Raw genomic sequence first — 15,907 nt, 5'->3', positions numbered from 1 at the left:
ATCACCCCAGTTTGCTTCAACACTCCCACCTTCTTCCCTGCACAATGAGGGATTTGTGCAGACAGGGCAGACACAGAAGAAATAAGGCATGTTCCTTTCAGGACATATGGGGAAACCCTCACCCCTGCTGAAACATGCAACACAAATACCTACTAACCCCGCTGAAGCAATGAAGCTCTGCAAACTGCAGTGGTCCCTCCTTTGCAGACATGCCCCCCATCTTTCATGTGATTTTTTATGCTGTTTGCTGCCATTCATCTTAACTCCCCCTCTACCAACCTCCTTGGCAGGAATTTCCAAGGTCCCTGTGACTGGGTCCTTGGACTCCCTCAGCTCCCTGCCTCTCTTTAAGTGCCTTCTCTCCTATCCCCTTTCCACAGGGTGATGATGTTGCCACAAATGCCACAGCACGCAGCACACCGTGAGCTCAGAGAACCACAGCAATATTACTCAGCTTGTCATTCCGGACACAAATACCGTATCTGAGGGAGCCCAAACTGTGTTTGTTTTTCCACTGATTAAGAAGAGTCACGATGTTCCTTCTAGTACAGTACCAACCTGCCTGGAGAGTGGGGTTGGTTTGATATATGTTTTCCCCCTGGACGTGAATAATAAAGCAGATGCAATCGGTAACATATTGTGGACCTAGCAGAGGTGTAATTTATAGCTTGATGGCTTTCATTCCATGGTGTGCTTGAGCAGTATCTCTTCATACAAAATAAAAAGGGGAAAAAAACCCCAATCGATGTAGAAAAAGGAGAGAGGTTCTTCTCACGTGCTTTTCTAAAAATAGCATCAGAAGACCCAGGCACCCCAAATTAAAGTCAGAGATGTGAAGTGCAGCAGCTGCAACTTTCTCAGCGCTGCTGTAAAAATCGGGATAATCGCCACCATTAAGAAACAGACTTTCAACTGGTGCAAACTGGCAGAGCTCCAGTTGCTATCAGCTGACGCTAAAAACAAGGTCAGCAGTCACTCAATGTTGTCAACGTCAGATGGCCGGCCGCCTGTGCCCCTTGGTGAAATGAGTTGTTGTTAGGGATGGCTTCCACATCAACAACCAGCCCCTTGCTTTTCCCGCAACACTGCTGGCAGCCTCAGCAGGGGGACAGGAACAGAGGACACTGATCCACCCTGGTACCCAAAAATGAAGCGGGCGGAGGAAGCTGGGTTGTCTTGTGGTTAAAGGGAGGACTTTGGACTCCTCCGCCACCACCTCCACCCTCCTCAAGAGTTTTTATCTCATCACATGAAAAATATTTTTTTCCCCTAAAAAAAAAGAAGCATGAAATACTCTTCTGTTCATCCAAAATTATTTTCTCACATTTGAGGTTTTAGGGACACAGGTTGTAAGGAGAATAACTCACCCAGCTCTTCAGCATACTCCAATATCAAGAAATCACAGGCTGATTGACAGCTTGGTGATGGGAAAAGAAGGCTTCTGCAGCAAAGTAATTTTTATTGCAAATTTGCCTGTGCAGCTAATGTGAGAAAAACACAACCCTAAATTTCCTGAGGACACTATCAAATTGAGCTAGTGGCATGTTTGTTGTTGTTGTGGGGTTTCTTTCCATGAAGAATCTTCACTATATGGCAGTATCAGAAATAACAAGAAATGTGAATAAAAGTTAGATGGTTTGCTGCAGGGATCACATTCCTCAGTACAGCCTATAATGCCATTTACAACTTCAGCCTTTTGATTACTTAGGCTGACAGTATCTTGCCATGAAGTCCATGAAATAAAAAAAGCTGGCAGTAATTGGGTGACTCATGCCAGCCCAGCCCTGTGACACTGATGCCCTCTGAGCATCCCCCAGAGCCACTCCTGGAATCTTGGAGAGAAGCTATAAGCCACGGAGGGATGGCAAACAGACTGTTTCACTTGGGAAAAGTCCTCTTAAACCCAAGCTCATACGTCTGCCTAGAAGCCTCCTGTGGGAGGCTGGGTCTGCCCCTCTCGCTGCCTCCCTTTGCTCCAGGAAGATCCTAGCAGACACCTTGCCATGTTTTGTAGGGGATGGCCCAAGGCTGGCCCGTCTCCTCACCTTTCTCTCTCTGTCAGATGCAGAGGGAATGAGGATGCTCAGGACAATTATCACCTGTGTTCCTGAAAAAAAAAAAAAAAAAGCCAAATCCTGGCTCAGCACCCCCATCTGCACTAGCAAAAGCTTTTCTGAACTAAGACAAGTGTCAACACAGGCTGAGCTCAGGTTTGGTCCCTGTCTTGGCAGGAGTGCAGGGCAGCCCCCCACAGCCCCAATCAGCAAGCCAGGTTGCAGCCAGGATTCTGCAACAGCTAAATACAAGCCCTGAAGAGTGCAGGTCTAATTTTTATGTCAGCCCTGCACGTGGTGAGTCTCTGGGCTGGGAGCAGAGTCAAGGTTGGGCACCACGCATTAAATAAAATTGATAGTTCCTTTCTTTAATAATGAATTTTAGTGCAGCCATTTAAAGCTCTCACACAATTGACAGTAACTGGATTTAATGGGGCCTCCCCTGTCCTTGATACGACTCACATAACTCCCTGTAGCATCCACATGAGCTGAAGTATGTAGTGTGCAGCCAGGGGACAATGTTAAAACAGCCTTAATTACTTTTATTAAAAGACTTCATGTTTGTTGGTTTTTTTGTGGTTGTTTGGTTTTGGTTTTTTTTTCCTGAGAACTCCTCCCACGTCAGTTTTTACTTCATAACAATTTAGCAAGTGCTATTTACAATTCAGATGGCCCTCTGCTGCATGCATACACAACTCACGCAGCCGCCTCACTTGTACTTCCAACAGGTTTCAGGAAAGCAAATTAGGTAAAGTTCTCCTCTCCACCCACCTCACTCCAAAGGGAAAAAAATACACTTTGGGGGCTAAAGAAAGGACTGTTCGAAAGTCACTGTTGTTTTCTTCTGCTTTACTCCTAGCACTTTCTGCTGATTTATAAACTTGGCCTTTGTAGTAGCAAGAGACCAAGCCCCTGCCCCATATTAAGTAGGCAGTAAGACCTTTTGCAGTACCTGCAGAGCTGCCAGTGCACTGTAACCAGAGGCTGCTTGCTAACTGCTGCCAGAACAACAGTGCCTGCTTGAAAAATACCGTCGAAGGCACATGGCATGTGTTCAGCATATAAATGATGCACACAAGACACTCCTGAAATAAATATCTTCCACTTCTCCCCAGAGAGGCACAAGCCTGCAAACTCATATACAAGCCCAGGTTAAGAAGGCAAAGAAAATGGGATCTATCAAGTAGGGCTAGTGTGTTGCACCTTCAAAATAGCTGTGTCTCAAGCACAGCACTTCTTCTTGTGTGGCTCCTTTCTAAGGTATTGTCCCCAGTACCACTGCACTCTTGGAACCTCCTTAAAATTTCTGTCCCTGGAGGCTACACTAATTCTTTTCCTTGTGCTACCAAATGTTTGGAGACAACCTCAAAGTGGAGTTCAGACCTCAACATCCTCAGCTCTTTCCTGTTCCTGGTGAGCAGCACATGTCAAGGGAGCCTTCCTTCCAGGTGAAAATCTCCCTGCCATCCTGTTCTGCTTTTCCTGTCCTGCTAGTAAAACTGTCTGATCCTAATGAGCAGTTTCCTAAATGCCTAAGTAGCACACAGCAGTTTTCAAAGATGTGACAGAGCCTGTGTCCTGCACTGCTCCAGACCTGGCTTCACACAGCTACAAGATGACACATGTGATCCATCTCCCAGTCAGACAGAAAAGCAAGACTTTCCAAAACACCAAGTAGCCATAAACAAAAACCAACCAAAGCTGAGAATCCTTCTGTTCTCCCCAAAAGACACATATGTGCTGCAGCATGATGGCCTGGGAACTCTGATCCCAATCACCTTCACACCTCATATTCCCCTGCCACACCAGCTGCCTTCCCACACATCCCTTTCCTGCTTTTATAGCATCAGCAACACAGCCCTGCTTACTGCTTCATACTCCACACTGTGACATTCCCTTATAGAAAGGACAAAACTTAGCAATCAGGATGTCAGTTAGTAGTCTTGAGCATGGGGGGGATGTAGGTATTTGCTCCCTGTCATGCCCTACGCAGCTCATTTTGGCATGTGGCTCAGCATGTTGCTATCTCTTCCCCCACACCATTTTTATTCCCTTCTTCATTCTCCCTTTTAACTCCTTAAAGCCAGGTCAACTCACCTGCTGGTTATTGAAGGCTTTCTCAGCTGACCAGAGAGGAGTACACAGCCAGGAAAACATTGGGAAGTCCTTCCTCTGAGCCAGCTCAGTCTGTCCTGACTCCTTCCCTGAGACCCCAGCTCCACTGCATCCACCCATGAGCACAGAAGGTGCTCCTGAGTAGCAGGGCAGCCAGCAAGCCTGGCTCAGAGGCTACGTACTGATGCAGGCTGAAGGTTGGTGTGATGCAGCACACCTGCTTTTCCCTCCAGGATACCTCCTATTTTGGGGGTGCTGATAAATGAGTACTTTCTGGTGCACAGCCCCTGCAGGGGCAGCACATCCTTTCCCAGGGCTACACATGGAGATTATGAGATGGGCAGAGCTGTCCGCACTGGGTCCAGAGCTCCTGGAAGCATCCCTGCCATCCCAAGTTAGAGCTGTCATGAGCAGCTTGGCGGCAAATGGGGTACCCAGAGCCCTGGCATGTCCCACACTGACCAAACAAGGCATTACCACCCCTGGCCAGAACTTGCACTGGAGCTTGGAAACATCTAGGCTGCTCCAGCCCCATAGGCCAATGCTCATCACATCTGGGAGGTCACTAGACAATGTCATGTGAGCTGGATTTGGACTGAGGGCAACCACTTAAATAAGCCTGCTATACATATGAAACACCAAACTCTTAGGGATTAGTGAATAAAAGCCACCACCAGCCACAGATCTCTCTTTGAATCATCTATGCTGTCTTTGTCTCTACAGACCAAAATCTACTGCAGAGCCCCTGCAATATCATGTCTTCCCTTCAGTGCTCAGTGACCACAATTTCACATCTCACCCCTACAAAACTCCACTCTTCCATACCCACTGCAAGCCACAAAGCCCTGATACCTTCTGTAATCTAGAAACATCCTTTTGATGTGGGTCTAGGTGCCCGCAAACCTGAGTAACAAGCTGTGGGCTCCTCTGACATATTCCTAGTTTTAGGCACATGAAGTAAAATCTCAGGAACAGATATATACACTTACATTTAAATCCTTGATTACGCCTCAGTGAAGAATTCTTTCAGGGTCACCTCCACCTCCCACTTTAATGAACTGCAGTAATGACATGAGATATTACAGATTTCCTCAGTAAATCATGTGACTTACTTTATGTTTCACGTTATCGTTAATTACTGACACAACACCTGAGAATGCAGGTTAAAATATACCTCACCAGAGGCTGCCTCATAACTTCCCTGCAGATGCTGCAGCCACTTGACCTGACAGCAATTTCTAGATCTTGGTGTGAGAAGGTCCAGCAGTGGAGTTCATACTCCCCTGAACTGGAAGGTAACCCCTATACAACTTCCTAGGGGAAAACCCCAAACATTTGAAATAGTTCAAGTTACTCAGATCGATGTGCCAGGAAGGGCTGTTTGGCAATAACACATGTGTTCTGGCCACCTTCCTCTTTCCCATCATATGTCATCCCTTGCAGCCAAGTGGAACAAAGAGTAACCACAGCATTTCTACAGCACCCAAAGTTTCCTTTGGAGACCTATACAAGATAGTCTCAGCAGTAAACATGAATCTGGCTGTGGTTTGCCTTCTAGTCCAGTTTAGCACACATGCGGCTCCATACATTTAACCTCCAAACAGATCTGAAATGTAAGAGCCTCTAGGCTCCCACAAGCTCCATCTCTGATTGCTACTTGCTGACAGAGTTGCATCCTGAAGACAGAACTGAAAAAAAGAAGGATCTTGGCATGGCTCTGCTTTCCTGGCAGTGTGTGTCAAGTCACTCAGTTGGGTCACTTTAGGTTTCATCTTCCAAATAGGGGTTCTAGGTCCTCCAGACTTCACTGGCCACACTACCCAGCCCTCTGTGATCTTAGCTACTGGGAAAGGATTCCAGGGCCTCTGGAAAAGGGAATCAAATTAATTAGTGTTTCTCTCTGCTGCCCTAGCTGTGCTCCCCTCACCCATGCAGCAATGGCACATTCGTGGCTTCCCACAACTGCCTAGTGGAAAGGATATTTTGGCCTTTTCCACCACAGCTACCTTCCCACCTGGATGACTTCTCACCTGTAAATATTAGCTTTGTAATGTCAATGACTCCAACTGGCCCGCAAGTGTGGTGAAACCACAGGGAATGGTGGCACCTCGCATACCTCACTTGTGAGAAGCTACTCTACTTGTGAAGGCAGGATATGGGCAAGGCTTGCTAGACTCTCAGGCTGAGCCTCTCACTCCCACAGGATTTTTCCATAAGTGTTTCATTTGCAAAGAGGCCACTGCATGACATTTGGCCATTGCTTTGTTTATGAAATCTGAAACTCAGATCAAGCGCTAGCTGGGCTGAAAAGGTCAGTTTGCCTGTTTGCAAGGATACAGACCTGCTAGAGAGACACAAGCCCTTGGTGAGGTCTGGATGAAATAGGCAGGATCTGGGCTGCAAAGGCAGATGAAGATGCAAGGAGAAAAGTGGGAGAAGCTGGGCATGGGGCTTGGCTAGTGCAGAAAATTAAGACAGACTGATTTGATGATCTCCCAGCTATCCCAAAGACAGGGCTAAGACCATCTCCTCAGTTCTGCAGCATCTCCCTTTCAAATAAGAATGACCAAACACAAGTTTTACAGCACTCTCATACCTTGGGGACTGTGGGGTATTTTAGGAAATTAAGAGAAAGGATACTGCAGATCAATCACTTCACCTGCACTTTAAGTAGTCAAAACAATTCCGTAAATTAACTGTCCTCACACAGGCACCAAACACACATACGCACAGAGGAAAGCCCTTAAGGAACTGTCCTCAAAGAAACACATCTTGAATTTTTCATCCTGTCTTCCAGACTTCCATCTTCCTCATCACTTAGAGCCAAGAAAACATCCTTAAAGTGATGACCAAACAGTCAGAAACCCTTTTTGCTGTCATTCATGGCTTTTGGTTTGTATTCCAAAGTAAGATTATAAACCCAGAAACACAGCATGAAACAGGCTGAGGCCATGAGCTGGGACCAGAATGGGCACAGTGGGTCTCAGCCACCTGGCCCAAAACAAAGACCACTGGGGAGACACAGGGTTTAGGGTTGGGGTGTGGACTCATTTCTCCCCTAGAGCCCCGCTTTAATTCACAGGTTGCACCTGAGCAGAGTAACCCTTAACTGTCTTAACAGACTTAACTGTCTCTCTCGATCCCTCCTCCTTCAAGAGTGGTGAGTAGCTCATAGGAGACTGTGGTGAGCGGGAACTGCAGTAGTCTCTATGAGAACATGGAATGTTAACATGCGTATCCATGGAAACCCCAGTGACTCTTACGGCTAGGAGATTCCAATGATATGTTAGCTTTGTTTAACATCCTAATGACTGGGGGAAAAGAAGACCTGGGGCGGGCCTATGGCTGTTGGTAGAGACTGTGAGAATACTAGCATATGATGAGAAGAAGTAACCATCAAAACAACAAACCAAAAAGCAGCTGGGGAAATTTCATACCAAAAATCCTGTGAACTTTCATCAGACCTTACGCATTCAAAACTCACAGGGAGCTTCCCAGTATTCGTAAAGATGACAAACCAGAAGAGGTTGGAAACTAGATTCAGCAGAAGCACAGTAACTGGGGAAAAAAATTCAGTGGGAAGGGGTGCGTTTACACCCTTCATGAATACCCAATTCATTCCATGTTTGCAGTACTCTTTTGTGGACATACTCCTTCGGTTTGATCATTTGTCAGATCTGAAAATAGTCATGCTTCCCTCCTTAGTCCTTCCTGGGCTCACAAGAGACTGAAATGAGTCACCAGAGGACCAGCTGAGTCAGACATCCAAAGCCTGGAAAGTAATGCAAAACTGGTCATCACATCCACAACTAAAATGTGGCTGACGGCCACCCTCCTAGCAACCAACCACACAGCAGGCAGCAGCAGTTGGAGACCACTGCCACTACGAGCCACTATTTTAAGCCAGACAGAAGGCAGCCTTAAATGAAACTAGTAAAATGCAGAACAAGTACTGACCTCTGGTTCTGCATCTGACACACCACCACTCTCCATTCAGTTTCCAAATCCCAGACACATAAAGAAAAGGGAGTTCCTTATCTCAGAAAAAGGCCACCTCCATCTTCTAGATCACAGGCAGTTTCTAGCTGATTTTCCAACTTCTATGAACCAAAGATCTAACTCATTGCAGTAGTTCAGAGTATCACCAAATCCTAAAAAAACTGTTTCAATATGCAGTCTCCCTGAGGACCAAATAATTATGACCTTTTAAGAACACTGGTCCATGTCTCATTTTAAGGTCTATTATATTTAGAACAAAAGGAAGCAGGAAAGCTGCTTTTGGGGACAGAAAATATTTACCTAACATTATTTTATGGTGATTGCAAAGGTTTAGCAAGTGAATTCAGTGTTCAGGACAGTGGGGGATTGTTAGACCTGGCCTGGGAGCTGAGCACACTGCAAGCAGATGCAGTGCAAGCCCCCTTGCCTCTCACATGACTCAGACAACGAATCACAACCTTGCATTTGGGCACCAAACAAACAATGCTTATCCTGATCGGCTGCCCAGCCCTCCCAAACCTCCCGTCAATCAGAATACCCTGTCAGGCACATCTCTCACACACTTGAACAGGCTCTAAATATTGACTGGACCTTGGTCCTACAAATGTTAGTCACAGACATGGAGTTTAAAACCGACACATTTATACCATAGCCTACAAAAATGAGCATCCTGCAACCAAGAGCTCACTTTTATCTCTGTCCCCCTTTATGGAAACTTGGCAAAAATAGAAAACAAGATGTGGCTGAGTGATAAAAGTCACTAAAGGTGACAGCCCAAATATTAACTATTATGGAAATATTTACTTTACAGAAGAGACAAATAAAAGGGAGAAGATGCAGCTGTAAAGCAAAATGAACAGTAGGTAGATCTCTAGGGTAAATGCCAGTTCTCCCTGGGCTGTCATGGAAGAGCAACACTGACTTGGATGGGCTGGGTCACATTGCAGAGCTGCTCAGGGAAACCTGCCTCACACAGCTCACCATCGCCCTGCAATGCACATGCCACCAGTTACCACTGAGCCAAATGTGAGGGATTCCAAAGCAGCAAGTGGTTATGGTGACAGCACATGTGGCAGATCAACAGTGCAGGTCCCTCTGTGGCTCACCCAGAAAACCTTCTGGCTTGAGGCCCCCCCGACCACACTGCTCTCACCTGCCCCAAGCAGTGGCAGGTGGCACCAAGGGACTGCACGTGAGATGACACCGAAGAGGTTTTCATGAAACTGCTCCGAATTTCCCAACTAAAGATGCCACTCCTGTTTTGTCTAGGTCCCTCCTTCCAGCTCATCCCTGATTTTCAGTAAGGTCACGATGCATCCATCTTGCTATGCCTCTGCTCCCAGCCCTCTGCACCTTCTCTCCTTTTTCCTTTACAAAAAATGTGAATGAAGGACCCAACAAACCAGCGTAACATTTGAACCTTAGGGAAGACAGATGTCAAACAGAAGCAGGTGTAACTAGACATCTAGTCTTTTAAAGGCTCAGTGGTAGAGACTCTGAGCTGTTCAAATGAACTGATAACTTACTCCTTGTTTGGCAGGGTCATAAAATAAATACAAAACTGGACCTTGGCAGCACCAGTAGATCCCAAAATTGACCCTCCTGCTTTTTGCTCTGCCTATTCCAAGGAACATACTATTCCTGAAGGTATTTTTTAAAATTAAGCCCAAGCATGTGTTCTCACATCCTTTCCAATTCCTAAAGCCAACACGAGCAGCTAGCTTGAGTGGCCCTCCCATGCACTGCATCCTCTGGGTGCTGGCAACTGCTGACAGCCCAGCACCATGGGCTGCCCTGGTACCGACCCTATGCAGCTCAGCAAATGCAGCATGCAACTCAGCACACACAAGCCACAATTAACTTGTCAGATTGTGCAAGACATGAATCATATGGATTGCCACAACAGCAACACAATGTGCGCAGCTCTGCTAAACCAAACAAACGAAATTCCTAAGACATCCCAAAACACAGATGTAGGTACATGGCCACTCTCCTGAAGCTGCCAGTGCAGTTATGCCACAGGGCTTGCCTGAAAAATAGATACCCTCCTGATGTGTAAAACTTCAGAAATGCTTCAGTGTGGCTGTAGTGGGGAGCCAGGGGAAAGCAAGAGTAACAACTCAGTCTCTTCTCACTCAGAACCTGGACCCTGACCAAGCAGTTGATTGGATTGCTTGGGATGCTGGAGGTGTGAGAAAACACTTGTAGCAAAGGCTGCTCATCAGTTGCTGAGGGGCTGTGGCTGCAGAGGTTGCTCAGAATCTTTTGGAAGACATCTCCAAGTGTACTTAGCCAGCTGCAGATGCTGTCTGTCTTACACTGATGAGAAAATTATGTTAGAGAAGCAGTAATGCCTTTTCCTGTTCAAGGTCCTCCTGGAGTCCTTGGGGCTGCCCTCAGACTAAAGTATGGAGATAATGCCTCAAGTGAATCTGAGGGGTTTCCATGCTGCCCCCAGCCTTCAGGGTGGCTTTTGGAGAGGATGTGAGATGACTGCTCCATCCAAGCTCATGGGCCACCAGAATATACTGTTCTTCAAAGCAACCAACAAATGAACCAGTCACTCATAACTAGACTTTTGATGTCTAGTTATATGTAGCTACAAGTTGTATGCCAATTTTTCACTTGTATCACTGTAATATGGTCAATGGGGACACTGACCATTTTACCATTCTGTTTCCCTCTTGCTCTTTTATGATCTGTCACCTCTTAAGCCACAGTCCTTCCAACACTTGCAAACATGCCTCACCTCCTAGCCAGGCTGTGACCCAAGAGATGAATCAGGCAGACAAAAGGAAAAGGCACAAAGCCAGTTTGCTCTTCCTGGAGGACTCAGACCAGAGACTTCAGCTTCTCCAGGTCAAGACAGTGGCTGCATGAGAAAATTTTCTAGAAATTCTTTATTTAACAGTTCCCCCAGGGCATCCAGCTACACCCTCCCACCACCGGCATGCGGGCTGGTGCCTGAGTTTGAACACATGAATTGTCTTAACCGACTTGAGCAGGACAAACCACACACCTGAAAGCTAAGCACATGTGTAAGTGTTAGCAGGATCAGGACAAGTCACCTTCCCTTGCAAGGGGGTGTAGGAAAAAGAAAAGTAAAAAAACCAACAACCACAGAACTCATGGATACAGCTCAGGTATCCGAGTCATACTCGAATCTGAATTAAACTCCTCTTTCCCACTCTCAATTTTTAAAAGTAATTTTCTCCTAGTGAAGTACTTTGTCTGCTGTCGGGAAATCCCGCGGAAGGCAGAGTCCCCGGCCCCCGTGCCCGCCCCCGAGGCTGCACACTCTCCGAAAACCTACATGGGCAACGCTTCGGCTCTCCGCCGGGACTCGCTGTTGCCTGTTTGCTTCCCCGCGACTAGCGATACGTATAGCCAAAGACCAGAGCGTGGCCGGGGCAGCCCGCGGTGACGCCCCCGCGGCGGGAGCGGAGCAGCAGCAGCAGCGGGAGCGGGGAACCCTCCCGCAGAGGCGCTGGTTGGCTCCAAGCAGCCTTCACGGGAAAGAGGGCACGCGCTGAGGAAGAAGAAGTGCGTGGAAGCGACGTTTTCCCAAAGAAGTGTAAATAAATACGTGACGGTTTTCTCTAGGCAGCGCTCTCAGAAGTTCCAAAAAGGTACTGAAAGGTCTGACATTGAGTTTCAGTTCTGCTAAAGAAACTGGGCCCTTGGTAGATTTTGAAAGAAACATTTTTCTATCTTTTTTTTTTTTTCAGTTTTGGTTTTTAAGACCTCGGTGTCTTAGCATTGTCCCAGGATAAGCAAACACCATTGCTGTGTAAAGGAACAGGTCTCAGGAAATAAAAGTACAGTGTGTTTCCAAACGCTTCATTAATCCACAGGCAGCCTGCAAATACTGCCTGCATTCCTGTGTGAGGGTGGTTGTTTTTCATGTAAGTCACGTATTAATGCAATTTGAAAAAAAACCCCAAAACCTTAAACCCATACAACCACAACCCCTTCCACCTTTACACTGAAACCCAGAGGTTCTAACTACAACCAGGAGCAGGAATAACTGAGCAAGTGCTGGTGCTGCTGCTGCCTTGCACTCTTTTTTGGAAAGAAAGGTGATCCTGCCTATGCTTCTTGATGTGCTCTCAGAATGGGGCTGGCTGGCAGGCAAAGGGGCAAAGACTAAATTTCCAGGAGCTCAGAAATGAAAATGAGGGCATTTTCAGAGGTTAGACATGGAGTAGCACATCCCATGTCCTAACACATACCAGCCCTTCAGAGGGGGCTGTTACCTTCACTACCTCCTCTTTTGCCAGCCAGGACATCAAACTGTGGCAACCCAAGAGTCCTGAGGAGGGGATTGGGAGTGAGGGCACAGGCACTTCATGGGTTAGACACTTTCCACCCCTGAGTATGAGTTATTTTAGCAGTAGCACACTGTGACAAAGACAACACCCAGAAGTTTGGGTGAAACACCAGAGGTCGAGGCAACAGACTGATGCATTGCAGTGGACTCCCAGGGAGGCCACGTCTGAGCCCTTCACCCACGCAGCTCAATGCGGTCTTTCAGAGGAGTCAAGCCCCTCCTGTGGGAACAGCCCCTTTCCTCCAAAATCCCTGCTGCAGACCAACTCTGTGCTTCCCTCACTCTGGTTATGGGAGATGGGACACTGGTGGTGATCCACTCTGCACCTAGGAACAACCCAGAAATGACCAAAGACACCTGTACCAGCACTTGTCCCTATGTGCAGGGCACAGACTGCAGAAGCAAGACCAAGGGACTATAGCTGGCTCATTCTTCCCTCACTGGGCCCTCAGCTGAAGCAGGCCCACTTGCTTTTCTCCAGCTTCTTCTCCAGAGTTTCAGCAGGCCTAAGAGATCTCAGCTCAGAGTTACACACTGAAAGTTGCCAGTTAAAAGGCAAGCCTCCTTTTGGGGGAGTCAATAGAAGGGAATGTGAAAAGCACTTGATATTAAAAGAAACAAAAAAGAGAAAGAAAAGAGGAAGGGAAACTAGCATTACTTACTAAAACACAATTGCCTAATGCTTGAACAACTGTAGTAACAAGCCAGTGCTGGCAGACCAGTATCTGTCTTGACAAACTCTACTGAAAATTCACATGCAGAAGGAGGGGGAATACTGGTAGGACTTCAGTTATCAGCTTCTCAGGGGATACCACAAATAATAAGCAGTCCACTCCCCAAAGTATCTTAATGGCATCCTAGCTTTACAAAAAATGATGCCTCAGTATTTTTCTCTGAAATATAAACTCACCATGCACAGTCAAAATTAAAAAGAAATATGGAGTATTTTTAAGAGAAACTCCATGGGGAAAAGCAACTGTGAAATAGCCAAACAGCTATTATAAAAACCACATTGAGGAGAGGCTCTTGTGCATGGGCTTTAAGGCTTAGGGATTTGAAGAAAATGTGCATCTTGGTTTGACTCACAATATAGGCAGGGAATGAGTTTCCTTAACTGTACAAGTTTGCTTAACTTGTACAGCTCAGTATGTTCCCATGCTGAACTGTAACCCTTTAAAGTCAATGTATTGACTTTAATGGTCAATGTATGTCAACTTCTTGCATCTCTTACACCATAGCTCCTGGCTCATGGCAATCTTTGCTCTCCACTCCCACCTCCTCTGTAGTATTGGAGTGACCAGCTTACTCCCATCCAAAGTTACCACAGAAGAAACAGATACTCCTACATGGACAAATGCTGTGTGCATCCCAGCCACCTAGAAGCTTGCTCATTGGCGGCATGATACGATTTCTACTTCAAATTTTCAACTAGAGCCTCCTCCTCTCCTGCTACTGCCTACAGACAACTCTGAACTAGTAACAAGCTGCAGGCAATGCTACTTCCTTCTACCTCAGGAAACACATATGGGTAGAAAAGCAAAATACAAGAAAGTGAACAAAAGCAGAGGGATTTGGGGGTGATTCGGTCTATGAGTCAGGACTGGATCATTTTTCCAAGGTTATAGATAACAGTCTCATGCATGTATCACTCAGGATTTCCACAGGGCATGAGCTGGGAGAGAGAGCAACCAGAACTGTGAGTACCCAGAGTGAAACCAGAAAACACGTTCCCACAAGACCCACTGCAAAAAGCAATGGGATGATCTTGTCCTTTAAAATAACTTGCAAGTCTGCTAGTTTGTGACATTGCTGTTTAATGGTATGCAGCATTATTACATGCAGCATTACATGCAAAACCAGCATAAACAGAACAGTTGCCATAAGAGAAAAAAAAAGACTGTTTCCTTTTTTGCCTCCATCCCTGACTTCTCTCTCTCCCTCTCTCAGGTCACACACGCTCCCATATGCAATGCTGGGATGCAAAGCTTCACCAAGAATTTTCCTCTCTCATGACTGATGGCACAGGCATCTCCCTCTCTTCTTCCAGGAGCAACGGCTGTTTACTATTCCTAATGCCCACTCTGCATGATAGACAACTACACAGAAAACGGAAAAAGGTGAAAGCAAGACAATTTAAAGCTGCAAATCAAGAATGCAAGGCTTAGGTAACCTCAGCTTTATGACTGCCTGTGCAACCAGCCCCCTTTCTAGCTGTTAATCACATAATAACAGGCTATTTTTCTACAGGACCTTGGCCTCACCCAGTACAGGAGGATACACAGTGCTCACCTAGCAAGCAACTAGCCACCATTCTGTCTTCTCTGCACTGTTTAAGGTGTGGCTCCAAGCCTTGTTTACTAGGTACCAGCCACACTCTGCTCTGCAGACAAAATTGGTAATTTACTCATGGGCTTTCCTACAGTACACATCATCAGAGTAACTGAATGTTTCACAAACATAAAGGAATGTATTTTCACAATGCTCTCATAAAGTAAGACACTGTATTATCCATATGTCATGGGCTGAGAATTGAGGCACAGAAAGATTAATATTTAAAGCTTCTACTAATTTTAACTGCCTAATTGAAACTCCTAGGTCCAAATTCTTCACAGGCTTGCTTTGTCTGCTGAGGATGTGGCAGCATCCATTTTTTTTAAGGCTTAAAACTTGGCAAAGGTTGGGCTGATATTCTTGAAGCCAGCGGAAGTGGTGCCTCTGACATATATATCATGCAAATTTTATTTGCTTGGTAAGGTGAGGGCTTGTTTTCTCATTTATCTGTACATATATTATACTTAATATTAATTTTAAAAAATCAATAAAGGTCTTACAGAATTCTGAGGTAAACAGCTGGGATGGAAAATTTTAGCCTAGAGAGCTTAAGTTTGGACAAGTTATGAGCAACCCAAAAAAAGGGTCTTGTAATATGGAAGCGGTTGGATGGACTCAACAGCAGTCACTGCTATGACACACACTTTTCTTTTTCTTGCATGACATTATCCAGCTGTTGAAGAAACCACACAAGCCAGATGTTACACTAAGAGTATTATGTCAAACTTAAAATGCAAGTTGTAACTAAAGCTTTATTTCATATCCTGGTTTTGTTCAGATAAACAAGATTAATTTATTTTTAATCTTAATGCACAACTGAGTTTTACTACTGAGTTCCAAATAGCAAATTTTGCTTAGAGCACGAGCTCCACATTTTCTCCTGTTCCCCAGGAAAGAGAAAGTAAGTTCAATGTGAGGCACTGCAGGCAATACTGTTCATAAAATGAATAGGACTGACAGATGGACAGTACTCAGAGCCAGTGACTCTTACACTGCTATAAATGGATTCTTCCCTCTTACAAGGAGATTCACAAAATCCTAAAAAAAGGCCCATCCGAAGATTCCAGGCAGCAATTTA

This window comes from Chaetura pelagica, unplaced genomic scaffold, assembly GCF_000747805.2.
Source record: "Chaetura pelagica isolate M959 unplaced genomic scaffold, ChaPel_1.0 scaffold79, whole genome shotgun sequence".
In the NCBI taxonomy this organism is placed as follows: Eukaryota; Metazoa; Chordata; class Aves; order Apodiformes; family Apodidae; genus Chaetura; species Chaetura pelagica.
Note: the sequence above shows the minus strand (reverse complement) of the source record.